This window comes from Dendrobates tinctorius, unplaced genomic scaffold (genome assembly GCF_039654945.1).
Source record: "Dendrobates tinctorius isolate UK_male_01 unplaced genomic scaffold, ASM3965494v1 ptg000022l, whole genome shotgun sequence".
NCBI lineage: Eukaryota > Metazoa > Chordata > Amphibia > Anura > Dendrobatidae > Dendrobates > Dendrobates tinctorius.
In genome coordinates this window covers 100,502,552-100,520,700 of record NW_027361690.1, presented here as the reverse complement: position 1 = coordinate 100,520,700, position 18,149 = coordinate 100,502,552, and the positions used below count along the sequence as shown (strand labels likewise).

General features: G+C 43.2%; 1 protein-coding gene across 2 annotated transcripts in view; it reads right to left on the bottom strand.

Annotated features, from left to right (window-relative positions):
• LOC141084338 (prolactin-releasing peptide receptor-like) overlaps positions 1–16,180 on the bottom strand; it is a 351,060-nt gene extending 334,880 nt beyond the window's left edge. For both annotated transcript variants that reach the window (XR_012230980.1, XM_073569023.1), the window contains exon 1: positions 15,775–16,180. The gene's annotated coding sequence lies outside the window, so the exon portion shown is untranslated. The remainder of the gene's footprint in view (positions 1–15,774) is intronic.
• Positions 16,181–18,149: the final 1,969 nt, after the last annotated feature.

Here is an 18,149-nt window from a genome sequence, read left to right as displayed (position 1 = left end):
GGCTGTGTGGACATTTGGGAAGGGCTGAATGTGGGGATATTGGGGGGCTGAATGTGGGGACATTGAGGGGCTGAATGTGGGAACAATATGGGGGAGCTGGTTTTGGATGCAATATGGGGGAGATGACTGGGGACAATATGTGGGAGCTGTCTGTCTGAACATTGACGGGCTGGATGTGAGGAAAATATAGGAGAGCTGGCTGTGAGGACAATATGGGGGAGCTGGCTGTGGGGACAGTAAGGGCCTGGGTGTTGGGATAATATGGGGAAGATGACTGTGGGGACATTCAGGGGCTGCCTGCGGGGACAATATGGGGGAGCTGGCTGTGGGGACAATATGGGGAGCTGACTGTGGAGACAATATGGGGGTACTGGCTGTGTGAACAATTTGGGGGAACTGGCTGGGGGGAGAATATGGCAGAGTGGCTGTGTGGACACTGAGGGACTGGATGTGGGGACAATATGGAGGGCTAGTTGTGGGGACAATATGGGGGAGCTGGCTATGGGGACATTGAAGGGCTGGATGTGGGGACAATATGGGGAAGCTGGCTGTGGGGACATTGAGTGGCTGGATGTGAGGAAAATATGGGGGAGCTGGCTGTGGGTCAATATGAGTGCTCTGGCTGTGGGGATAATATGGAGGAGATGGCTGAGGGGACACTGAGGGGCTGAATGTGGGGACATTACAACAGCAACTGTGGGGGACAACATATATGGGAGACTGAGAGGGACACTGTACTATATACAGAGGACTGTGGTAGACATTATACTACACATAAGTGGCTGTGGTGGTGACCATACTTTATAATGGGAGGCTCTGGTGGATTTCATACTGCATAGGGGGCTGTTCTGCACATCATAGTGTATATTTGGGGGCTGTTTTAGATATACACATTTGGGCTGCTGTGGTGACCACCATACCATATAAAGGGACAGTGTGAGGAAGGGATACAGTTTAAAGAATACAATGTGATGGACAGCATGAGGGCATAATGTGAAGTAGAGGCTCAGAATTGATATGGAAAGGGGGCAGCCTGAAATGTGGGCATAGTATGGAGAAAGGTTAGCATGGCGAGGGACAGTGTGGAGATATATAGAGTATAAGGGAAAACAGTGGGGAAGGGACAGCCATTGGAGAAGTCATGATTCATAAGGGTGGACAATGTGGCAGTTATAGTTAATAATGGCAGACAGTGTGGTGGTTACAGCTCGTAAAAGTGGACAGTGTAGTGGTTATACAGTTGTGCTTAAAAGTTTACATACCCTGGCAGAATTTTTGCTTTCTTTACCTTTTTTTCAGAGAATATGAATGATAACACCAAAACTTTTTCTTCACTCATGGTTAGTGGTTGGGTGAAGCCATTTATTGTCAAACTACTATATTTTCTCTTTTAAAATCATAATGACAACTCAAAACATCCAAATGACCATGATCAAAAGTTCCCATATCCATTTCTTAACACCTTGTATTGCCCCCTCTAACACCAATGACAGCTTGAAGTCTTTTGTGGTAGTTGTGGCTGAGGTTCTGGCCACTCTTCTTGGCAAAAAGCCTCCAGTTCCTATAAATTCCTAGCCTGTCTAGCATGAACTGCGTGCTTGAGATTTCCTCAGAGTGGCTCAATGATATTGAGATCAGGAGACTGAGATGGCCACTCCAGAACCTTCACTTTGTACTCCTGTAGCCAATAACAGGTCGACTTGGCCTTGTATTTTGGATCGTTGTCATGTTGGAACGTCCCAGTATGTCCCATGCGCAGCTTCGAGGCTGATGAGTGCAAATTTGCCTCCAGTATTTGCTGATAATGTGCTGTATTCATCCACTTCCATGCTCTACAGTAGGAATGGTGTTCCATTCATCATAGACCTTGTTGACCTCTCTCCAAATGTAACGTTTATGGTTATGGCAAATAAGTTCAATTTTTGGTTTCATCACTCCAAATTACCTTGTTCCAGAAGTTTTGAGGCTTGTCTCTGTGCTGTTTATAGGCAAGACACTTTGTGGCATTAACACAGTAATGTTTTTCTTCTGGCGACTCAACCATGCAGTCCATTTTTCTTCAAATGCCTCCTTATTGTGCATCTTGAAACAGCCACACCGCTAGTTTTCAGAGAGTCCAATTCTTCAGCTGATGCTATTTGTGGGTTTTTCTTTGCATCACGAACAATTTTAATGGCAGTTGTGGACAACATTTTTGTTGGTCTACCTGACCGTGGTTTTGTTTATGCAGAGTCCCTGATTTTCCATTTTTTTAATCACAGTTTGAACGCTACTGGAAATATCAATTCATTGGATATCTTTTTGTATTCCTTTCCTGTTTTACACAGTTCAACTACCTTTCCCCATAGATCCATTGGCAATTCTTTTGCTTTCCCTATGACTCACAATCCAGAAATGTCAGTGGCTGTATGAAGAATGCAAGAGTCTATCTGGTTCCCAGAAACTCACTCAGCTTTTATGCACACACACTGATTACAAGCAAAAAGGTCACAGATGAGGATGCTACCTTTAGTAGCCATTCATTCAAACCCATTTGTGTCAACTCCTGTGAATGCTATCAGGCCAAAATCACCAGGGTATGTGAACTTTGATCAGGGTCAATTGGATGTTTTGGGCTGTCATTATGATTTAAAAAGAGAAAACACAGTAGTTTGACAATAAATGGCTTCACCCAACCACTATCCATGAGTGGAGAAAAAGTTTTGGTGATATCATTCATATTCTCTGAAAAAAGGCCAAAAAAGCAAAAATTCTGCCAGTATATGTAAACTTTTGATCACAACTGTAGATCATTAAGGCAGACAGTGTGGAGGTCATATACCATAGGATGCTTATTTATGGCATAGTATGGACAGTTTTTTATACAAAGGGCATCATAACCCCTTCCCGACATGTGCCATACTAGTACTGCTCTGCGGGACTTGCGTTCCCACAAACAGCAGTACTAGTATGGTGACACGTTCACACGGCCTCACTCTGAGCGCTGTGGCAATTGGGTGTGGGTGTCAGCTGTATGTGACAGATGACACCCCGCAGCAATGCCCATGATCGGTGCTAACACCGATCGCGGGCATTTAACTCCTCTGATGCCACTGTCAGTAGTGACAGTGGCATAAAGGAGCATCACACAGGGAATTAGTTCTCTTTTTGCTTCCCTCAGGCTGTAGAGTCCTTCCGGGTCCTGCAGGGAAGGTGGCTTGTGAGCGCCTGCTGAGAGCAGATGCTGGCATACTGTATCTCCTATCAGATTGCTGATCTGATACTCTGCAATAGTGTCAGATCAGCGATCTGACATAACACAGTGATGTTCCATCCTGGGACAATGTAAAAAAGTATAAAAAAAATTACAAAGTGTAAAAATATTGTTGTGCAATGGTGCACTGTGCAGTGATGAGGCAGTGACCCTGGAAATGTTCAAAGTAAAGTCTCTTTTAGTGAACAGTGTACTCAGAAAGTGAGTCAGATCCTCTGGATCACAGCCAGGAAAACAAAGATAGTCCGTCACCTGTTGCCGGGAATGACTGCACCACCATGTACTCTGAGGATGCCAGGCCCTTTTGACTCTGCTTGGCCCTGTGTTGCCTCACACAGGTTGAACTCTGCAGAGCCTTCTGCTCTGCCTGCTTGCAAGACCAAACTGACACACCCAATCCTATGCTGCAGGGGTTTTTACAAAAGAAACTGTGCCCATAGGCCACATGGAAAACCTGGGCCAGGGGAGGAAAAATAAAAGCCCATGGCAGGTTTTCTTAAATCTGCCTTGGACAAAATGTTTGCCTAAGATCAACACTAACTTCTATTCTTCCTTGCAATCACAGCTACAGTCAAGGCCAAAAGTATTGACACCCCTGCAATTCTGTCAAATAATACTCAGTTTCTTCCTGAAAATGATTGCAAACACAAATTCTTTGGTATTATTATATTCATTTAATTTGTCTTAAATGAAAAAAACACAAAAAGAATTGTCCTAAAGCCAAATTGGATATAATTCCACACCAAACATGAAAAAGAGGGTGGACAAAAGTATTGGCACTGTTCGAAAAATCATGTGATGCTTCTCTAATTTGTGTAATTAACAGCACCTGTAACTTACCTGTGGCACCTAACAGGTGTTGGCAATAACTAAATCACACTTGCAGCCAGTTGACATGGATTAAAGTTGACTCAACTGTCCTGTGTCCTTCTGTGTACCACATTGAGCATGGAGAAAAGTAAGAAGACCAAAGAACTGTCTGAGGACTTGAGAAACCAAATTGTGAGGAAGCATGAGCAATCTCAAGGCTACAAGTCCATCTCCAAAGACCTGAATGTTCCTGTGTCTACTGTGCGCAGTGTCATCAAGAAGTTTAAAGCCCATGGCACTGTGGCTAACCTCCCTAGATGTGGACGGAAAAGAAAAATTGACAAGAGATTTCAACGCAAGATTGTGCGGATGTTGGATAAAGAACCTCGACTAACATCCAAACAAGTTCAAGCTGCCCTGCAGTCCGAGGGTGCAACAGTGTCAACCCGTACTATCCATTGGTGTCTGAATGAAAAGGGACTGTATGGTAGGAGACCCAGGAAGACCCCACTTCTTACCCTGAGACATTAAAAGCCAGGCTGGAGTTTGCCAAAACTTACCTGAAAAAGCCTAAAACGTTTTGGAAGAATGTTCTCTGGTCAGATGAGACAAAAGTAGAGCTTTTTGGGCAAAGGCATCAACATAGAGTTTACAGGAGAAAAAAAGAGGCATTCAAAGAAAAGAACACGGTCCCTAAAGTCAAACATGGCGGAGGTTCCCTGATGTTTTGGGGTTGCTTTTCTGCCTCTGGCACTGGACTGCTTGACCGTGTGCATGGCATTATGAAATCAGAAGACTACCAACAAATTTTGCAGCATAATGTAGGGCCCAGTGTGAGAAAGCTGAGTCTCCCTCAGAGGTCATGGGCCTTCCAGCAGGACAATGACCCAAAACACACTTCAAAAAGCACTAGAAAATGGTTTGAGAGAAAGCACTGGAGACTTCAAAGGTGGCCAGCAATGAGTCCAGACCTGAATCCCATAGAACACCTGTGGAGAGATCTAAAAATGGCAGTTTGGAGAAGGAACCCTTCAAATATCAGGGACCTGGAGCAGTTTGCCAAAGAAGAATGGTCTAAAATTCCAGCAGAGCATTGTAAGAAACTCATTGATGGTTACCGTAAGCAGTTGGTCGCAGTTATTTTGGCTAAATGTTGTGCAACCAAGTATTAGGCTGAGGGTGCCAATACTTTTGTCTGGCCCATTTTTGGAGTTTTGTGTGAAATGATCAATGTTTTGCTTTTTGCTTCATTCTCTTTTGTGTTTTTTCATTTAAGACAAATTAAATGAAGATAATAATACCAAAGAATTTGTGATTGCAATCATTTTCAGGAAGAAACTGAGTATTATCTGACAGAATTGCAGGGGTGTCAATACTTTTGGCCACAACTGTATGCCTGTGATTGCAATACACTCCCACGGCCTCCATATGCTTCTTTGTACATCCTGGGGGACACATAGCAACCCTTGCATATAACACCAGTCACTGCCTCACAATATTTAAAAAAAAAAATCCCCAAATAAAGAAAAAAATAAATATTTTTCCTATAAATACATTTATTTATGTCACTAAAATAAACAATAAAAGTACACATATTTAGTATTGCCGCGACCGTAACTACCTGTTCTATAAAACTGGCCCACTAGTTAACCCCTTCAGTGAACACCGTAAAACAATTTAAAAAACAGGCAAAAAAATAATGCTTCATCACCATACTGCAGAACAAAAAGTGCAATAAAACGCGATCAAAAAGACTGATGTAAATTAAAATGGTACCTATAAAAATGTCATCTTGTCCCACAGAAAACAAGCCACTAGACAGCTCCATCAGCAGAAAAATATAAAAGTTATAGCTCTCAGAATAAAGTGTTGGAAAAATAATAATTTTTTCAATAAAATAGTTTTTATTGTGTAAAAGTGCCAAAATAAAGATATAAATGAGGTATCGCTGAAATCGTACTAACCCGAAGAATAAAGCTGCCTTACCAATTTTACCACACGCAGAATGGTATAAAAAAAAACAAAATAAAAAGCAATTCCTGAATTCCTGGTTTTTGTTCATTCTGTTTTTCAAAAATCAGAATACAAAGTGATCAAAAAAAGTCATGTGCCCGAAAATAGTACCAATGAAAACGTCAGCTCGTCCCACGAAAAACAAGCCCTCACATGACTCTGTCAGCCGAAATATGAAAAAATTATAGCTCTCAAAATATGATGATGAAAAAGCTAATTTTTGCAATAAAAAGCATCTTTTAGTATGTGACAGCAGCCAAACATAAAAACCTGATATAAATCTGGTAACGCTGTAATCGCACCGACCCGAAGATTAAAGTCACCTAATCACTTATACCACATGAGGAACAGCGTAAAAAATAAATAAAACCATTTCTTCATCTGCTGTTGATTTTTTCATTCTGCCTCCCAAAGATCGCAGAAAGGCTTGGCGCACATTTATCTTGCGCTCTGTGCTGAGTTCTTACACCGGGGTTTCCATGTAAATCTCTGAAATACATGATTCAGACAGAACCCCTGGCGGAGAATTCCCTATAATGAGGCAGATGGAAGCACTGCGGACGCCATAGGACCTGTGATCCAGCGGTGGCCATCTTTTTAGGATTGCATAAAAGTGTCGTCGGCCACAGTTTTGTGCAGTTCTGCTGAACAGAGGCAGGCGGAGTCCAGAGTAAATCTGCTGCCTCATTATAGTGAATGGATCCCACAGGGGTTTCATCTGTTACGTCACTCGGAGATTTAGATGGAAACCCCAAAGTAAGAGCTCAGAATAGAGCGCTGGATAAATGTGATCCCAAACGTTATGTGAAATGTTATCAATAAAAGCTTCAACTCAATTCACAAAACAAGTCCCCTCTCAAATCTGTCATCTGTTAATGGAAATATAGGCGGCTTCCACATTACTGGTAGCATAAAGGCTTAGAAAAAGCAAAATGGCTCTTCACCTGACAAAAGAAATATAGAAAATTCTCTGCTCCCAAATCCAAATGCACCCCCTCCCTACTGAGCCCCAGTGACTCACATTAAGCGCCCACATGTTTGGCATTTCTGCAGTGAAGGGAGACCACCTAATTTACAGGTGCGTGTTTCCAGAAGCATGTGCTGGGCATAATGTACTGGTGACTGCAAGGTACTGGTCATTACAACGCACTGGTCACTACAACGGCAGTTTGCAATTTTTACTCGGCAACATCCACTGCTTCCTGTTTCTGGAAAACACCCATGGAGTCAAAAAAGTCATTATCTTTGTAGATAAATTCCCAAAGGGTTACAATTTCCAAAGTGTGGTCACTTGAGAGGGAAATTCTGCTGTTTTAGCACTTAGGGGCCCTTTATATGGAATCTGCAAACTAGTCTAGGAAAATCTGCGCTCCAGGAGGCAAATAGCGCTCTGTCCCTCTCAAGTCACTCCGTATGGCAAAGGAGTACTGTACAGCCACATATGGGGTATTTCTACATTTAGTAGAAGTTGTGGGACAAATTCTGGTGTCATTTTTACCCTTTTCCCAGTGTGAAAATATAAAACTTGGGGTTATACACAATCTTGGTGGTAAAAATTTAAATTATTTTTTCTTCGCTGACCAATGGTATAAAAGTCTGTGACACACCTGTGTTGTCAATATAATCCCTGCACCCCTAGATGAATTAATTGAGAGGTTTAATTGGTAAAATGGAGCCACTTTTATTAGCTTCTGATGTTCTGGCACCTCAGGGGCTCTGCCAATGTAACATGGTACCCTCAAACAAGTGCAGCAGAATCTGCACTGTAAGGCTGTGTGCCCACAATGCGATTTTTAAGCGTTTTTGCCACGATTTTCGGCGCGAAAACGCTGCAAAAATGTTTAAAAATCTTGTACAGAACGCACCCCATGCATTCCTATGGCATTCCGCACATGCTGTGCTAATGCTGCGCTTTTTTCTGCGGCGTAATCGCATCGCGGAAAAAATCGCAGCATGCCCATTCTTTTGTGCAGAATCGCAAAGAATTGGCGCGATTCCGCACCCATAGGAATGCATGAGAATCGCTTACTTCCCGCATGTGGCTATGCCCACCATGCGCAAAGTTAAGTGTCTCATGTGCGGTTGGTACCCATGGTGTGGAGGAGAGGAGACTGTCCTCCAGGCCCTGGGTACCATACCCATGTAAAAAAAAGAATAAAAAATAAAAAATCGGGGTATATTTACCTTCCAACGTCCCGCGTTGCCTTCCCGGGCCACAGCGTTCCCAGTAATGCCTTGCGGCAAGGTCCTGTGATGACGTAGTCTCACGTGACTCTAGCGGTCTCGTGAGATCGCTATAGCAACACGAGACCAACGTCATCACAGGTCTCGCAAGGCATCGCTGGGAACGAGAGCGTCGCTGAGACTGCGCGGGACGTCGGAAGGTAAATATACCCCGATTTTTTATTTTTTAATTATTTTTTTACATTTTCTTTTACTATTGATGCCGCATAGGCGGCCTCAATTGTAAAAACCGGGTCACACTTGTCAAACACTATGTTTGATGAGTGTGACCAACCTGTCAATCACTTTCCAAGTGGTGCTTCAAATCGCTTGGAAATTGCTTGAATATCGCACGCGAAAATCGCCGCAAAATCGCCAACATAATCGCGGTAAAATCGCGGTAAAATCTCGCGGGAAAAAAACACGTGATTTCTGGGAAGGAGTCCGGTTTTCAGTGTCTGGATTTAAACGCAACGTGGGCACATAGCCTAAAATGGCGCTACTTCCCTTCTTTGCACTGTGCCTAAAAAGTAGTTTTTGACCAAATATGGGGTATCAGTGAACTCAGGAGAGATTGCACAACAAAGTTTGGGATCCATTTTCTCCTTTTGCCCTTGTGAAAAGACACAATTTTGCAGCTAAAAAGATTTTTTTGGGAAAAATATGATTTTTTTTATTTTCACGGCTTAACGTTATAAACTTCTGTGAAGCACCTGGAGGTTAAAGGTGCTCAATACACATCTAGATAAGGTCCCAAAGGGGTCTAGTTTCCAAAATGTGTCATTTGTGGGGGATTCCGCTGTTTAGGCACATCAGGGGCTCTTCAAATGCAACATGGCGGCCGTTAATTATTCCATCAAATTTTGAATTCAAATAGTCAAATGGCGCTTCTTCCCTTCCAAGTCCTGCCGTGCGCCCAAGCAGTAGTAATCCCCCCAACATATGGGGTATCGGTTTACTCAGGAGAAATTGCACAACAAATTTTATGGAGCAATTTCTCCTGTTACCCTTATGAAAATGCAAGATATGGGGCTAAAAAAGATTTATTTGGGAAAAATTTGATTTTTTTTTATTTCCACAGCTCTACGTTATAAACTTCTGTGAAGATTCTGTGTGTTCAAGGTGCTCAATACACATCTAGATAAGTTCCATAAGGGGTCTAGTTTCCAAAATGGTGTCACTTATGGGGGATTTCCACTGTTTAGGCACATCAGGGGCTCTCCAAACATGACATGGCACCTGCTAATTATTCCAGCATATTTTACATTCAAAAAGTGAAATGGTGCTCCTTTCCTTCCGAGCCCTGCTGTGCGCCCAAACAGTTGTTTTCCTCCACATATTAGATATCTGAACACTCAGGAGAAATTGCACAACAAATTGTATGGAGCAATTTCTCTTTTTACACTTATGAAAATGCAAAATTTGGAGCTAAAAAAAATTTATCTGGGAAAAATTAAATTTTTTTTTTATTTTCATGGCTTAATGTTATAAACTTCTGTGAAGCACCTGAGGGTTCAAGGTGCTCAATACACATCTAGACAAGTTCCCTAAGGGGTCTAGTTTCCAAAATGGTGTCACTTGTAGGGGGAGTTTCCACTGTTTAGGCACATCAGAGGCTCTCCAAACGCGACATGGCAACCACTAATTATTCCAGCATATTTTACATTCAAAAGGTGAAATGGTGCTCCTTTCCTTCCAAGCCCTGCCATGCACCCAAACAATTGTTTTCCTCCACATATGGGGTATCAGCATGCTCAGGAGAAATTGCACAACAAAATTATGGTCCATTTTCTCCTGTTAGCCTTGCAAAAGTAAAAAAAAATAGGTCTAAATGAAAATTTTTGTGAAAGAAAAGTAAATGTTTATTTTTTTCTTCCACATTCCTAAAATTCCTGTGAAGCACCTGAAGAGTTAATAAACTTCTTAAATGTGGTTTTGAATACCTTGAGGGGTGCAGTTTTTCGAATAGTGTCATTTTTGGGTATTTTCTGTCTTACAGGCCCTTCAAAGTTAGTTCAAATGTGAGGTGGTCCCTAAAAAATAATTGGTTTGTAAATTTTGTTGTAAAAATGAGATATCGCTGGTCAAATTTTACCCCTTATAACTTCCTAACAAAAAAAAATTATGTTTCCAAAATTGTGCTGTTGTAAAGTAGACATGTAGGAAATATTATTTAAAAGCTATTTTTTGCGATATGACTCTCTGATTTAATGGCATAAGAATGAAAAGTTTGAAAATTGCAAAATTTTCAAAATTTGCACCAAATTTCAATTTTTTTCACAAATAAACGCATGTCATAGCAAAGAGATTTTGCCACTATCATAAAGTACAATATGTCACAAGAAACAATCTCAGAATCACCGGGATCCCTTGAAGCGTTCCAGAGTTATGACCTCATAAAGTGACAGTGGTCAGAATTGTAAAAATTGGCCTGGTCAGGAAGATGAAAAAAGGCTTCGAGGTGAAGGGGTTAATAACTTTTATTTTTAATGTCACCATGATGGGATTTGCTGCAGAAGAGCGGAGAGGTGGGCTTTCTGCAGAGAAAAGCTGTGGATGTGAAAAGTTATCATGGCGTCAGGACAAGATGGAGATGAAAAGAGAGAAATGACTCAATCAGAGAAGAGGTGCCCTGTAAAAGTACCTGGATGTGCGGTAAATGTTTACTTGTTGATACTGTCTACATCTCATCAGTAATATGGCTACTGTATGGTCCGCAGTGTGATAATGACTGATGACAACTTCCAGCATCTCCTTACTATTGTTAAAGACATACTGTGAGTTGTAGGTTCATAAGTTACAAATGTATATTGGCCTGACTTGATATTACAACTGCTGAACTAAGCTTTGTGATGTAGTCATGTACATATGGTGGTTCTGGTGATATATTCATATGCTGATGTACTAATGATGGTCCTGGTTCTTGTGATGTATTCATGTACTGATTATAGTTCTGATGATGCATTCATGTACTGATGGTGGTTCTGGTACTGTATTCATGTACTGATGGTGGTTCTGGTGACCTATTTATTTACTGATGATGGTTCTGGTGCTGTATTCATGTACTGATGGTGGTTCTGGTGACCTATTTATTTACTGATGATGGTTCAGGTGCTGTATTTATGTACTATTATGTACTATTGATGAGTTCCATTTATATACTGATGATGATTTTAGTTTTATATTCATGTACTGATGATCATTCTTGTGATGAATACATCACCAGAACTTCCATCACTACATGAATATGTCAAAAGAAACAGCGTCTGTACATAAATAAGTCACCAGAACCACCATTAGTTTTGTTGCGAACTGTATTTGTCGCATGACAGACGAAAAAACCGTCAAAAGTATCCCTTTATCTTTAATGGGTCTGTTTAGTTTGTATTGGAATATCCACCAAATGCTGGACACCTTAACTGAAACCAAACAGCCCCCATTATGGTTAAGCTACATTAATTTCCATGAGCATCCTTGGGTCTGACTTTTAAATATAGGACATCAGGGATAAATATCAATGGATAATTCTATATGAAAACACACTCCCTGTTGAGCCTCACCCCTAAAATATACCACTTTTTTTTAACTTTTGCTTGTATTTTTGGGAGAAAAAAGTAACCATTCTAGTGGAAGTGGTAGTCAGAGCAGGAAGAAGGGGATGTTAGGGGCCCTATTACCTTAGTCTCTGACTAGGGATGAGCGAGTAGTGAAGTATTCAGACTTGCTGTACTAGTTACAAGTGGCTCCTAATACTCGGGTACTCGTAACGAGTAGCGAGTCCAATGTAAGTCTATGGGAAATGTGCGTAATGGGCTGTATGTGTGTGCTGGGCTGTGCGGGGACTGTGCGAAGACTGTGGCGGGCTGTGTAGGACTGTGCTGGCCTGTGAAAAGACTGTGTCGGGCTGTGCGGGACTGTGCTGGCCTGTGAGAAGACTGTGCCGGGCTGTGCGAGACTGTGTTGGGCTTTGCAGATACTGTGTGGGCACTATGCCGGGCTGTGTGGGACTGTGCTAGGCTTTGCAGGTACTGTGTGGGGACTATGCCGGGCTGTGTGGGACTGTGTGGGGCTTTGCAGGTCCTTTGCGGGGACTATGCCAGGCTGTGTGGGACTGTGCTGGGCTTTGCAGTACTGTGCGGGGACTATGCCAGGTTGTGTGTGACTGTGTTGGCCTGTGCAGGACTGTGCTGGGCTTTGCAGGTACTGTGCGGGGACTATGCTAGCCTGTGCAGGACTGTGCTGGGCTGTGTGGGGACTATGCCTGGCTGTGTGGGACTGTGCTGGACTGTGAGGGGCTGTGCTGGGCTGTTCGGGGACTGTGCAGGGACTATGCCGGGCTGTGTGGGACTGTGCGGGGACTGTGCTGGGCTTTGTGGGGACTATGCCGGGCTGTGTGGGACTGTGCTGGACTATGCGGGGCCTGTGCTGGGCTGTGCGGGGACTGTGCCAGGTTGTGCTGGGCTCTGCGGGGACTGTGTGGGCTATGCCGAATATTGTGAGGCGAGTAGTGAAATACTCACCAGGATTCGAGTACCGCGAGAACCGCATTACTCGCCTAGTACCGAGTCCTAGCGAGTATACTCGCTCATCCCTATCTCTGACCCATTCCTTTACTCGGGGGGGCTGAAGGTTGTTATGGGTTCATCCATGAGAGAGTTGATTTTTTCTTTTCATTCCCATAATATTGGCGGTTACACAGAGTATGGTACATATTCCCCAAAGGAAGCCAAAAGAACAAAACAATACAAAACACAAGGCATTTATGGTGTCAGTACGTCAGGACAAAATTAATTTTAATTGCATGAGGTTAGAGGCTCACCTTAGAGTTTTATGCTTTTAAAAGGCGCAACACGACTGTAGCATGAGGACAAATGCAGCCAGTGTCCAACTCCTTGTAGCACCAGTTTATGTCCTCATTCAAGGAGAAGGAATATGAAGGAGTTTACCAAAAGTTTGTTGATCACAGTTGTGGCATTGGCATCTATATACTTTAAAAAGGGGTCTTAACCCTCTGAAACACAACCTAGAACTCTCTTAATAAAGAAGTTTACCTGTTTGATCAACTCCTGCTCAGTTTTTCTATGTTTGGATCCATTTCTGTCAACCAAATAGATGTCCATGCCAGCATTGTGGTCAGCACAGTTATGCTGTCCATCCAATTCACACAATATTGAGATACAGAGCTTGGCAGGTACTAACAGCAACAAAACAGCCTCTTAGCACATTTCACAATTTAATGGAGTTGCAGAACCTAGCAGGATGGGTCAGTCACATAAATTGTTAGTTTGAGGTCTAAATACCTGCTGACAGGCTCCCTTTAAAGGTGTCCTTTATAGTTTAAAAATTAACCCCTAATCATGGGATAGAGGATAATTTTCTGACCACTGGAAGTCCAACTACTGCGGGTCCCACCAATTCTCTGAAGAGACCTTGCTGAAAGGAGCGGAGGTTGATTATGCATACTTCCTCTCCATTCTTTCTTAATAACAGTGCCAGAGATTGTCAAGCGCAGTACTCGGCTGGACCTTCAGCACTTCTGTTGGAACGAATGGAAAGGAGGTGTGTATGATTGATCTCCGCTCTGAAGAGCCCAATTTTTGTAACCGGTGTTGGTCATGGAGGTTGGACCCCAAGCGATCTTAAAACTTATCTCCTATCATTTGTGCTGGATAACTTTTAACCTTGAAAACACCTCTTTAAGTCAAAAGAGGGTGGTCCATTGCTCCAACATTCCACTTGGAGTGCCCTTTAAAACTTGGGTAGTGCTGGCCAAAGATTTCTAATACATATCGATTGCCCCGAGACCGAAGCAAATCTGCATTTGTCCATAGTCATTGTCTGGTATCGCAGCTCAGCCCGCTACCTGAATGATCCAAAACTGCAATGCAACATATTGCTGACTAATAATACATTTATACCCTTCTTCATGGATATCAATGACGGGAATAAAGAGTTCCCAGGATATGTTTGTAAGCGCTGACATGCACCATTTGAGCAGCAGCATAAAATATTTAATGCTTTTGAGAAACTTTGAATTGTACTTCTAGTTATACAGATAAAAGTGCGCCATCATTTTAATTTCCACTGTCAATTTTGCAGTTATCAGCAGCATGGACAAACGTCGTCGTGCCAATAGTAACACCCACAGGCTGCCACTCTGAATACAAGCAGCCATCTATCGGTACCCGGAAAGCCCTGCTCCTTAGGCTAGGTTCACATCGCGTTAGGGCAATCCGTTTAACGGATGGGCTAACTAACGATGAGCCCCAAATTGTCTGTCTTTATGCGATCGCGTTAACGCATGGTTGCATTGCGTTGCCATGCGTCAGCAATAGAGTTCTATGCAGAGCGAACGCTTCCATTCGCTGTGCGTTCGCCGTAACGGACCCGAAAATGCGGTAGTCTGCATTCAAAGGTGTGGCACAAAATAACGGACCGTCGATAACGCATGCCGATTTTGACATGTGTTAGGATCCGTTACACTAATGGAAGTCAATGGGTGCGTTAACGGATGCGTTACATTGCGTTAGTGCCGCTTAGAAACGGATCAGTTAAACGGATCGCCCTAGCGCGATGTGAATCTAGCCTTAGATGGATGTAATGTGTACTAAAAAAATACTATTAAATAATAACGGTAATAAAAATATTCAGTGATTGTACTTTATGCAACTCACTAAACAAATCTTTTTAATTTGGCATCTTCTTTTTTAAAATAGGATTTACGGCCAAGTGACACGAGAGGGACGATAAGTGAAGAGGAAGGGTAAACATATCCGTTAATTACCTTGCTATCACCAATGTGTATGAGCCTTTTTTCTGCTCCTCGTAACTGGACTTGGGTTTCCTCTGTGCTCGGTACTTACTGTGGGACCAGGCTGCCACTGGGCATACAGGGCACATACTTATGGCAAACACTCGGCGTGTGCAGGTCTCCATACAATAATACAGGTACAACATATAGTGTGTGTACAGAATCATACATAAGCTTTTCTTCTTCACTTGGGGCAATAGTACAAATAAAGACCCCATAGCCCAATACCCCTGGCACCCAATGCCCAGTGCACAAGCCCTGCTAGTCTACTAGGACACTGTCTCTCTGCTCATTTCACATACGAACCTTATCATTCCACACTAATGAATTCATGAATTTACTAAATTACCTTGACTATCTTCAGGTTATGAATGACTAATAAGAAGGAACAGAAGAGAGTGAATAAGTGTGAAGGAATCACTGGGATAAAGCACAAGTTCCATCTGACGGGTGTCATACAATCACTGCCATCCTCATCGGATACAATGGAATATTTGTGACCGTCAATGAGAAACCTTCAGGAAGCAATCAACTTCTGTGTATAGAATAATGACAGGCTGACACATGCTGGCAAGGACAGATCAGCTAACACATAAAATGCATCTCCGCACTCTCTAGCTGGTAAGAAAAGATGCCAAGGAAATGAAAACAGATGAATACTCACATGTCTATGAAATTCTCATGGTCTGCAGAAGGAGAGCAGCAGATTTGCTGATTTCTTGGAAATCCACACACAACAGGTCAATAAACTGAGTCCCTGACCTCTAAGTTGGTTCTATGACCTGTGATCCTAATATTGGAGATGTGGTCACATCCAGGCAGAGTGAGCTGATGGGATGGCCCCTGTGATGAGTACAGGGCTTGGACTAGCCCCTTTATTGTTCCTGTGCTGCTGCTGTATTCAACAGTTTCCCCATACAGAAGGGTTCGGAATATTCCTACTTTCTGTCCGACGCTCTGCTTTATCCTCCCTGTAGATCCCTCCCAGAGATCTGATGGGAGTACCTAAGAGAAGAGGTGCTAGTGCTTTTACCTAGAGAGGAGAATGCACCGATCCTATTATTCCGCCTGCTAGTTGGTCCATTAATGCCGGTGAGATGGAGATGTGTTATATACTGGATATGTAGCAGTGCTGAATTTACCATTTAACCATTTGCAGCTTCATTCATTCAATCATATATAATCTCAACACTGCCCTAAGAAGATTACAAATTGTGACAGCACAATCAGAAATGATAAATTCAGAACCTCTTACTATATTTTGCCAGTTAAAGACTTATTCTTGCATTTGATTTTATCTTTAGAGGGAAGAGAGAAGTGTTTTATTACATCCATTTGCTAAGTGGTTAGAAGGCTGCAGTTTATAAGATGAGTCAATGTTGTGCTTGTCAGATTATTATTATGCATTTATATAGCGGCATTTATTCCATGGCGCTTTAAATGTGAAAAGGGGAAATATAGACAAGTATAGTAAACATGTCTAAGACAAGGGACACACAAGTACATAAGGAGAGGGGACCCTGCCCGCGAGGGCTCACAGTCTACAGGATGAAGCAGAGCTGATTTTGTCATTAAGGTTACGATCACAGGTGTAGGTTCTCTGCTCCGAGAGAATCGGATCGATAGCAATGACACCCCGATCCGAGCTTGATCTGAGTGTTACCTTAGCGTGATCCGATTCTCTCGGATGAGAGATCTACAGCACAGACTTTCTCCATCTTCTCCATTGTGTGAGTCCACGGAAATTAGACTGCACTCACAAGTCATCCAAGTGCAGTCCATGATTTCCTTTCACCCATGGGCTTGAATGGGTGAGAGGCTTCTGATTTCAGAGTGAAATTGCGGCATGCTGCAATCTTTTTCATAGACAGATTAGGTCAGTGAAAAAAATTGCTGATCAGATTCAGCCCTGCTCCATAGAATAACATTTGGTCTGACTGCTACCTGATAAAAAATCTGTGAGCCCTAAAGCAACACATGCTTCCTGTGTTTTATTAATAAGAGAGGAAGATTTATAAATCCACATTTATTGATAGCGTGGAGGGAGAATAGCGTTGCATTTTTGATTCCAGACATATTAGCCCCTTAAGTTCTTCACTTTCGTCATTTTTACTCCCCTTGCTATTCTACACATATCTATACCCGACAATTGAAAATGTAAATGAGCCATGAGACTGTCACATTATAGTCTTGTATTCAGACAGTGATTTTACATTTTAGTGGCATTTTCAATTTTATATTTGACAGGTTTTTTTCTTTTTTTGCATCAGTACAAATATTCATACAGATCATGCTGCAGATATTTGAAAACTCCACTACGAGATGATCAGGTAAATGTTGGCCGATAAGCAGTGCTGAGCAGCTGGCGAGAAACTTTGCACTTTCCGGTGCTGCGACTAGAGGCATCTTTTCTCCTGCAGCATCAGAGGAGTGCGGGGACCCTGCAGCTTCAGAGGAGTGCGGAGACACTGCAGCTTCAGAGGAGTGAGGGGACCCTGCAGCTTCAGAGGAGTGAGGGGACCCTGCAGCTTCACAGGAGTGCGGAGACACTGCAGCTTCAGAGGAGTGCGGAGACACTGTAGCTTCACAGGAGTGCGGGGACCCTGCAGTTTCAGAGGAGTGCGGGGACCCTGCAGCTTCAGAGGAGTGCAGGGACACTGCAGCTTCAGAGGAGTGCGGAGACCCTGCAGCTTCAGAGGAGTGAGGGGACCCTGCAGCTTCAGAGGAGTGCGGGGACCCTGCAGTTTCAGAGGAGTGCGGGGACCCTGGAGCTTCAGAGGAGTGCGGGGACCCTGCAGCTTCAGAGGAGTGCAGGGACCCTGCAGCTTCAGAGGAGTGCGGGGACCCTGCAGCTTCAGAGGAGTGCGGGGACCCTGCAGCTTCAGAGGAGTGCGGAGACCCTGCAGCTTCAGAGGAGTGCAGGGACCCTGTAGCTTCTAGAGGAGTGCAGGGACCCTGTAGCTTCAGAGGAGTGCGGGGACCCTGCAGTTTCAGAGGAGTGTGGGGACCCTGGAGCTTCAGAGGAGTGCAGGGACCCTG